This window comes from Anopheles gambiae, chromosome 2, assembly GCF_943734735.2.
Source record: "Anopheles gambiae chromosome 2, idAnoGambNW_F1_1, whole genome shotgun sequence".
NCBI classification, from domain to species: Eukaryota; Metazoa; Arthropoda; class Insecta; order Diptera; family Culicidae; genus Anopheles; species Anopheles gambiae.
The window spans coordinates 53,584,423-53,593,867 of record NC_064601.1 but is presented as its reverse complement, the minus strand read 5'-3'; positions in this window follow the sequence as shown (position 1 = coordinate 53,593,867).

Here is a 9,445-nt window from a genome sequence, read left to right as displayed (position 1 = left end):
TGCGATCCTAAAGAATAGACAAACCAGTTCGCTTGAAGTTGCTGCAACAGGAAATAAGATTTTACCATTGATCTCCTCCGGGATCTAGCGCTGAGCAGGACGTGAGTGCATCGTGCACTGATTTCACCTCGTACTTCATGCTGATCGAAAGCGTGGATTTTCGCAAAACAAACTCTCCCCAAACTATTGCTCATCATTTCACTTCGACTTTGGCAACATTTCGCCACCGAACTGAAACGACCCCTTAGCACGGCGGGACTGCAAGGGCGAAACTGAAAGGATCACTGTATCTACTGGGTATTGTTTTCCCCAGGCCGGATGTTGCGGTGGGGCCAAGCGGCAAGTGCGGCTTGGCAAAAGTACGGCGTCCGGTGTTTCGTACCATTGGGAAACTCGTCGAAGAAGTTAATAAAAATAAGCATAAAATCTTATTGGAAAATTGAACAATAACACCGGGAAGGACCGACCGGAGTGCAACGGCTGGGGTACGATCGAGCAACGTGCTATCGCGGGTATTCCGCGGGGTGCCAGCGGATTGCGTTCCGATGCAGGGTTACGCTTCTTCTTTTTTTTGGCGGTCTATAGATGAAAGGGGAGACAGGGGCGAAAAAACTTTCCCCCATGGCACAGTCAAAAGCGGCCAGGGAGTACGGTTGTGGTAGGAAAATCCCGCTCCCGGAACCGGATCCGGTTGTTGAGACTCTGAGCACCGGGCAAAGGATGAAGGTAGAAGAAATAAACAAAAAGAATGGATAGACTCGAACCATGCTCGCCTTGGGTATATATATATCCCATATTCTGCGCTACGAAATCCGATGACGAGCGTAACGCCCGTGTTGGGGTAAATGTTTGTGTCTGTGTGCGTGCGTGTGCGGGTTTATCATCGTGTACCAGAACGGTATCATAAAGCAATGTTTTATGGTCTGAAAAATTGATAACAAATTCATACCGCCGATATCGCTAGCCTGCGAAGCCATCGCAAAAGTTATTGCAGTACCACCAGCGACGGCAGCAGTATAGGAAGAATGCGAAAGACCGACATCCGGCGTTAAGACTCTGAATCGAAATGTTGCGTTGTAAAATTTATCCCACTTACGGGTACCCAGATTCGATCAGAAATTGATGAAAGTTGATTGGAAAAGAATACTAATCGTTAACACTGTGCAACATCCAGGGTGATTGCAGTATCATTGTAGAAATTGTTAAAATACTCTCAGTCCATTCCCAAGCATTGGAATCAATTTGAAAACAATGTTCAATGTTTGGGAACAATGTTCAAGGTTTAATGTTTTTTAAGAAGCTTTTGTATGCTTCCTTTTATGCTTCTTAACAGCAAATATTTTATTTTAATTAGTAAATTACGTAAAAATATCTTTTTTATGTATAATCGTCTCTTTATGAGATTAAATCCAGTAATCCAGTAAACAGTAACGAAAAAAATCAAATAAAATTTTCCTCGAAAAATATTTTTAAAAACTTTGTACAGTTTGTTAAATTAGTGCAGAAAGCATAATTTTGCTGTTTAGAGATTGTGTTCTACACAACAAAGATACTGATGATTTGAGCTGATTGGGTGACTTAATTTAGCTCTATGGATATTAAATTTAGAACAGTTTACTCGACTAAATAGAAACATTTAACTTTAAAGATCAAAATCAAACATCGAGCCTTAACGAAAATTATTGCGAGTATTAGCAGGCTTTTTTATCTACCATTACCTGTACTTATTTTCCCTTGTCCAAATGCATAGTGTATCCAAATTAAGCTTTAATCGAACCTGCCAAAAACGATTTAAAATTTGCTACACTGATCTCAAAACTAATTTAAAAACTGTCAAAATTCATCTCCAGATATTGCCGGGTTCGACTTGCAGCGTCTAACCGTTCCTCCAAATAAATAGTAAACGTAATCAATGGTAATATTCATCACAAGTTTCCTATCGCCTTCATAATACACAGACTGTGAAATCAAACCACTTTCGCTATGACCCAGCGGAAACCCTTTGCAAAATTCTTCAATCAGGCCCTCATCGAATCATCAATTAGAAGTGTTATTGAAATAAACGCATCTAAGAAATTGAAAACCATTCCACCTAAATAGCTGACCGAACGCCCTCCCCTCCCACCCTGCCCACGTTGGCATACCTTCGGTCCGATAGCAAATTTATAAACTTTTCGGTTCACTGGAGCAAGCGGCAGCTTCTCGCCGAGTACGCTTCATCGAGTCAAGCACCATCCGATTGCATTGCACTGCACTGGAACCGAATATGTTCTCGAAGCCCGAATTTCCAGCCAGCATTCAATTTGTTAGTTTGCCTGCACGCAACTTTATCCTTTTCCTCGGTGAGTACGAGTAGGGAAGGACGAGGTGAAGGACGCACTTTGGCCGCTCTTTCTAAACTTTTCCTCCCAATGTTACGGCTTAATTCAATATAATTCCAGCCAGTTCTCGTTTGAGTTTGAGTTGCAACATTTCATCTCGTGTGCCGGTAACGATGCAAACGCGCCGAGCGGGGAGCGGTCAGGCCAGTCGACAAGTGCAGGTTGGACGTACCGGTTGGCTGCATCCTTTCATCCGATGATGGGCGCCAGAAATGATGCTTACGTTAAAATGTTTGATATCGATGCAGCAACCCGCTGAAGGCCCCCTTGTTGGCCTGGCCTGGGAAAACTTTCAAAAGCGTTGCCCTTTTTTTGGTTCAATTCATTCTTCAGTTCATTCTGCTGCACTTCTGCCAGCCTTCCATCGCGAGCGTGAAGAGAGGAGATATTGAACGAAGGGGTAAATCTTTTCAAAGTTGCCTCTTTTCTTCCCGCCGGCGGCCGTTTTAGTTGACCCGCTTTGTCGAAATCTTTCATGGACGCTCGCCGCACAGCTAAACGATGGCAAACAATTTTCTTCAAAGCGCGAACGGTACGGGTTGGTGGTGCTCTCGAAGGGAGTACAATCTGGTATCCAAAATACCATCAAATCCTTCCCCATCAATGAATTAGAGCAAACGACGTGTATGTGTGCCACTAGATGCTAGTGTGTATGTGATTCTACCTACGGTCCTTATGCAAAAGAATTGACAATCGGTTAAAAATTCACTAGCTTACGAAACATTTCTTTAAGACGAAAATCTGCCCACTGAGCTACATGCCAAGTTGCAGCAAATGTACACCTTTCATTTTCAGCTCCGGAGAGGTAACGGATTCATGCAACCTTAGAAAATCTTTCCCATCCGTTCATTTTATATTGTCGCTACTGTTCGCCGCGCCTCACGGCACGTTTCCTGCCACACGGAAGAATTCGATCCGATTGTCCATTAGCCGAACGAACCTTAGCTCTACTTCCGGCGCCCGGGCGCACGGCTGGGCGGGCGTTCGTTGATTAGCGACGTGACAACCGTACGTCACGTCGGTATCGGAATTTTGCACCACAATTGTCATTCGCTGCAGATTGTTCGTTAGGGGACGCTACCGAGAAGACCACAGCTCGTCGGAGGGGACCGACCAAGTGGCACGGACCATTTCTTTTAGCCAACCGCTTCCACTGATTTGATTACCACCTTACGACGGCCACTGGGACGCTTGGTATTATTTTATTACTTCAATCGCGTTTCTTTCTCTTGCATTCGATTTTCTAGTCCTTTGGAATGCTCGATATTTCAACTTTTTTTTTTGCTCGTCATTTTTGCTACCGATTGCCATTTTTTATTTTGTAGATAGTCCTCACGTACACTTGTCTCGGCCGTACAAGCACAGCACGGATATCCGGCAGGCAGGATATCCTGCAACATAAGACACTACAGGGAAGCGTGTAGAATGAATCACTTCCCCTGCTTTGCTCGTCCCTCTATCTCCCTTCTCTCTTCACTGGCCTGGTCGAATGAGGAGCAAAATATAAAATAAAATAAACCCGATTCATGCGATGAAAGATCAGTAGTTTACTTTGGCAGCGAGTGTCTTCTCGTGGCATTGGGAATACGTCCGTCAGCGGAAATAAATGGCAAAATTTTATTACCATCCTGAGCTGCCCGAGCATGTCTTGCAGCATCGAATATGGATGGATCGAATGGACCGAGAAATGCTTCCGGTTGACGAAGAAACAAGAGGCAGTGGAGATGGACATAAAAAAAAACAACAACTGCAGACCATACCGTTCAATAAATGGCAATTGCTGGTCGTAGCACGGATCGGATGTGCTATTCGATCACATGCACCGGGATTTCCTTCTTGAAAGTTACCTTTCATACAATCATAAAATGGAAAGGAAAACATTATATTACCTGCCACTATTACCAGCATTCTTGGCAGTCGTTGCTTAATGCAATGCTCATCATCCTAATTACACTTCCATTCATTTGCTTTTGAAGACAGCTTTGCTTCAGGATTCAACTTCCACGATTGAAACGTCCCATGCACTCTGGTAGAAGAAATCTACCTTTCTACATTCCATTAGGATAACCGAGACACATATTGATGCTCTATGGAATTTAAATAATGGTCTGTAATTTTCGTCTCTTTGTGACAAGTTTGATAAGTGGTGAAATTTATCCACCCAACCTGCTTATGTTGGGTGATATACACTGCGATGGACCGTGAACGACTCTCGCGCAAAATTAATTATCGGATCCGGATAAAAGTTATGAGTATCGTCTTCAATAAAGTTTACATTCTGTATGAGTTTAGTGTGTCCCAATCCACGTTCCGTGAATTTGTCCGATAAACAAACGAAAATAATTACTAAATACTGAGTACTAATGTTGTTCATACAACTGATTCAGCCTCTCCAGACCGCGACCGGTGCCAGACACTTTTTAAACAGGTTGGTTTCCAAGGCCTCAAAACGGTTGTAGCACTGGATAAGTAATTAAGTAATACTAAGTATAAGTAAACTTACAAACTTACAACTCCAAACTTACAATAATCATTCATTACGAGATTCATTACAGTTCTAGAAATGCGCCAGGCTCAGCGTGATGACACTTCCATTTTAATGCTTGTACCATGCACTGTAGACGATCTTTAGATTAGCGCCAGTCGAAAAGGTGCGAGCTTACATATTAAAATCAATTGTATCAATTAAACCAATATGCTTCTAGTTCAAACTCGATAGCCACATGTACATGTAGCATGTTTTTCAAATTGTCATTATTAAAATAAATTATGTTCAGTTATTAAGAGGTGATAGGATATTATTATTATTATTATTATTATTTATTCCGAAAGTTACCCAGCTGGCATAAACTTACATAACATACTTATTTCTATAGTTAATGCTAAAGAACAGTGCTAACAAAAACGCATCAAAAAACATAACAAGTTTAACTGTCAATCAACCAAATAGAAATAAAAAACAACATAAACTGTGGAAGCGTCATATTAAGCTATGTAAAAAGGTCCGTAAATTGTTTAAGTTTGAGTTCAAGTCGACATTGTTTCCTAGCGAGTTATAGGCACTTATCATTTTTAATAAAGGATCGTTAGATCCAAAATTAGTCGATCTGAATTCTATGTTAAATAATGTCCTGGTTCTTAACATTCTACTAGGGGCCTGAAAGTTCAATTTACTCAGAATTGACGGGGCGTCTAAAGATCCGGTAACAAGTTTGTGTATAAATAAGCACTGTGCCGTCTTTCTTCTATGTTGCAGAGGTTCTAGTCCAAATAACAGGCACCTTGTACGGTAAGAGGGACAAACAGAATTACGAGACCACGGGAGACGGTAAAACAATGAACGAGTGAGCTTACGTTGAACCGATTCTAGCCTATCTATTAAATATTCCACAATTGTCAATTGTAGCAGCATATTCTAATCTATGACGATCTCACGAAACTAAATCATTAACTTAATGAACAATAACAACAATTTATAATAATAAATGAATTTGTCATCATTCTTCTTCTTCTCTGACTCCACAACCGTTGGAGGTCAAGCCTGCCTGCACCTATCCATACTAATGACTGACCTGCTTGATCCTCCTGGTGCTACGTGGTAAAGTAAGTCTGACATCACCACGTGTCTGATTTTTTTTCGTGTCTGAAAAAACATGAAAATTGCAAGAAAACATATTTAAAAAAAACTAGCATTACGTTGGGGGGTTCCGTGGTACAATCGTAGTAAGGACTGACTATTCGGATGCATGGTACTGAATAAAGTCTCAAAAGCCTGTATAGGCTGGCATGTTCGCGGACTTTTACGTTTACGGCAAATAGAAGTAGAAGCAATTCGTTGTAAATTACTTCCATAACGTACATTATCGCTGTAAAGTAGCTATGTTTTTGGTCAGATAAGAAAAATAATCAGCTTTTTCAATTCAACAGTCAATAAAGCTTCGTATTTCATGGTTTCCAACGGAACCAACCATACTCAATACGATTTGTTTAGCATTTTTCTCATCGGTCTAGCAATAAAAACAAACACTAATGGTTAATATTGACACGTGTTTGGTATGCAATTGAATTGAGAAAATGTTGCCTACTGGACGCTACGTTTAACACCCTTCTTTGATGCTACAGTCAACATCCAGCCATACAATCAGTGCTCTCGAAACCTACGATTGAGGAAAAGTGTTTGATGCTCTTAATGACTAACTTCTTTATTGTTCGGAGCTGTCTTGATGGTAAACCAGCCTATTGACATTTTTTGCCGACAGCTAGCTGTACCGACAAGCATTTGAAACGATTTGTACACATTCTTCCGAAGCATGTTGATTACGAAAACGATGAAACCTTTACCTTTCATGTGTGGATTGGTGTTTTTGTGTAAATGTTTATTTAAAGCGTGATACATTGAGACCTGGCAAACGATGCCATATTCAAAGAAGTCTTCATTATGATGGTAGAGACACACATTCTACTCACTATGTAACGATCACAGTATTTGATTCAATTGAATATCACATATCAGAGTTTATTCAATGTACACTACATCTTGATACAATTGTTGCTCGCCTCTGATATACGAGCAGCTCTGGCAAGGCGAAAATGGATTACGCAAATATTGTCCAACGTCAGGAAATCGGAGAAAAGAATGAATCAGAGCTGGAGCAAATTAATATTAGTTAACATTTGCATATGACCAATAATATCTTAAACTAACTGCGCTAGCCGCACTTTTATCATTAAATCTCTTTCAACACACATCGATTGATGCGTGAAAATATGCACTTTTCGCACTGCATTCTTTGATCGCATCGCATCCAATGGGCACACGCTGCGTGAAAAGTAACACAGCGCAGCCTGCCCCGCAGCTCCATTGAAAGCTGCGCCCGAAAGTGTAAGTAAAGCGACGAACTAACCTTCCAGCGAACGAGAATACTGGCACAAACCCGTCCCACCTTGTGCACTCAGAGATCGAGTGAAATATGGCAGATAAATGCGCATTCCCGATGAGCAGTGGCTGACGTTTCTGGCACACACTTCTGGGAGGGGTGTTCCGAACCATGTCAACCCTCTGCAGGCACACTGCTCGCTGACCGTGCTCCACGGCGGACGTGAAACAGTACAGTAAGTGTTTTGTAGAGCGATCCGTTCGAAACCTAAGCAGCTGTCAAGTTAATTGGTTGTCGTACAGTACGGCCCCGGACGACATACAAATGAGCCTTATTATGGGGTCCGTCGTTAGTGATCGTTGTCGTGCAGGAGTTTTTTTGTGTTTTTTTTTTTTTTGCTTAGTTTCTTCACATCTCTTTGACGATTTCCCACTGGAACTGGGACGGTCTGTCCGAAAACACAAGTTGGTCATGTTGGTCAGTGACGCCGAAAGAAGCCGACCGCGGGAACTATTTGCTCACATCCAACAGCCGCTCAGCAGCCGGTGTCATCGACTCCGGGTGGTTCGAACCGTTTAGCCATTCCTACCACGTGCGGCAAATTATGATCCCAGCTAGACTTGTGCTCTGCTTCGTCGTTCGGTTTCTTCACGGTCTTTGCAAGTATAGACCGAAACGTATCGCGTGATATGATATTTTTTTGGCAGAATGCACAGCATATGAAAGACACTCCGATGGGATGGTGTGGGAAAAATAAGCTAGGCAATCGATTAAATCAATACTAACAGAAAAGAGAAACACAGAGAAAAAGATAAGAACGACACAAAAACAAAAACACATTAAATTAATTTTATTGTATCATAAGAAAATTTCCGAATACTTGTATTGTAATATTTCGTTTCTATTCCCTTTGTAACATTTAAACTGTTGCTTGCTTTACATTGCCCAAATATGGCTAACATGTGAAACGGTTTTAAACTGGCAAATACTTACCCACATTTGATATTGCCAAATCAATCTCCTTTCGCCTTGAAAAGCACTACCTGTCTTGTACGCAAAGTCAAACATCACGTGATTATATGGGCAGTGGGCTATAGGTTTCAACACTTTGATCCCTCACGAAATCATCCCCGGAGTGGTTGCCTTTGTTAACTTTGCCTGTATTTTTCGAAGGGATGAAATGAAACCCTTTTCAGCAAACCCGTGCCCGTGCCAAAGTTTTAACGGACGTCAGGGAAAGGTGATGATGTGGTGGTTGTTTGACGAAATAAATGGCCTCTCTACTCACCGTGGATGGCAGTTTCGGTGAAAAAGTAAATTAAATGTCAACATGCGATGGAAATAATCCTTCGCTCGCAGAAAATACACTTAAGCACCCCCATGTGTGACCATCAATTTTCTGTCCGGGCCGTTGGTGTTCCGCGAAATTGAGACACATGTATATTTTCTTTTTTTTTTTTGGTTTTTATTCCTTTCCACCGAAGCTTCCAATCGGGTTAGCGGCTACCTGCTATGGTTGCGAGCTTTTACGTAAATCGTTTTTTTTTTTCAAACGTTCTTTTTTCACAAACTTTTATTCATACTCATGCTGTTATCAGGAGTTTTACCAAAAACTCCATCGTTTACTTCGAGAATTTCGCCCTTCATCAAGCTTATTGCATGCTGCCAATCAATCAGTTGAAATTCAATTACAATCAAAATCGCTTTCTCGATCAACGCCTGTGTTGCAAAGCGATGCCCATTCGTTATCTGCTCTGCAAACAGGTGCCGAGTCTTATTTGCAAAACAAACGCAGGCGAACAGCAATATTTAAGGTGTTTACAGTCAAAAGCAGCATCCAGTAACCCACCGACTCACGATAAGCAGTAAATCTGCTGTTCCCGCTGTATAAACAAACGACAAAAGCGACTTGCAGCAAAGATTTGCCGCTAGCTAAAGCGCCAAAACGGCCAAGAAACAATACGAACAAATGTAAGACAGCAATAATACTACCGACAACGCAGCGCCCTGGTCACGGAGCCATCAGTGAAAGCACAAGCTGGCTAGCAAACAACAGAAAAAGACCTTCAAATGGGCACGTTTCTAATCTCCCTTATCCGTTCCTCTTTCGTTCACTCTCTCTCTCTCTCTTTCTCACCGTTGTTAAGCAGAAACGATTCGTCACCAGCACTCCGGTTAGCTTAGTAG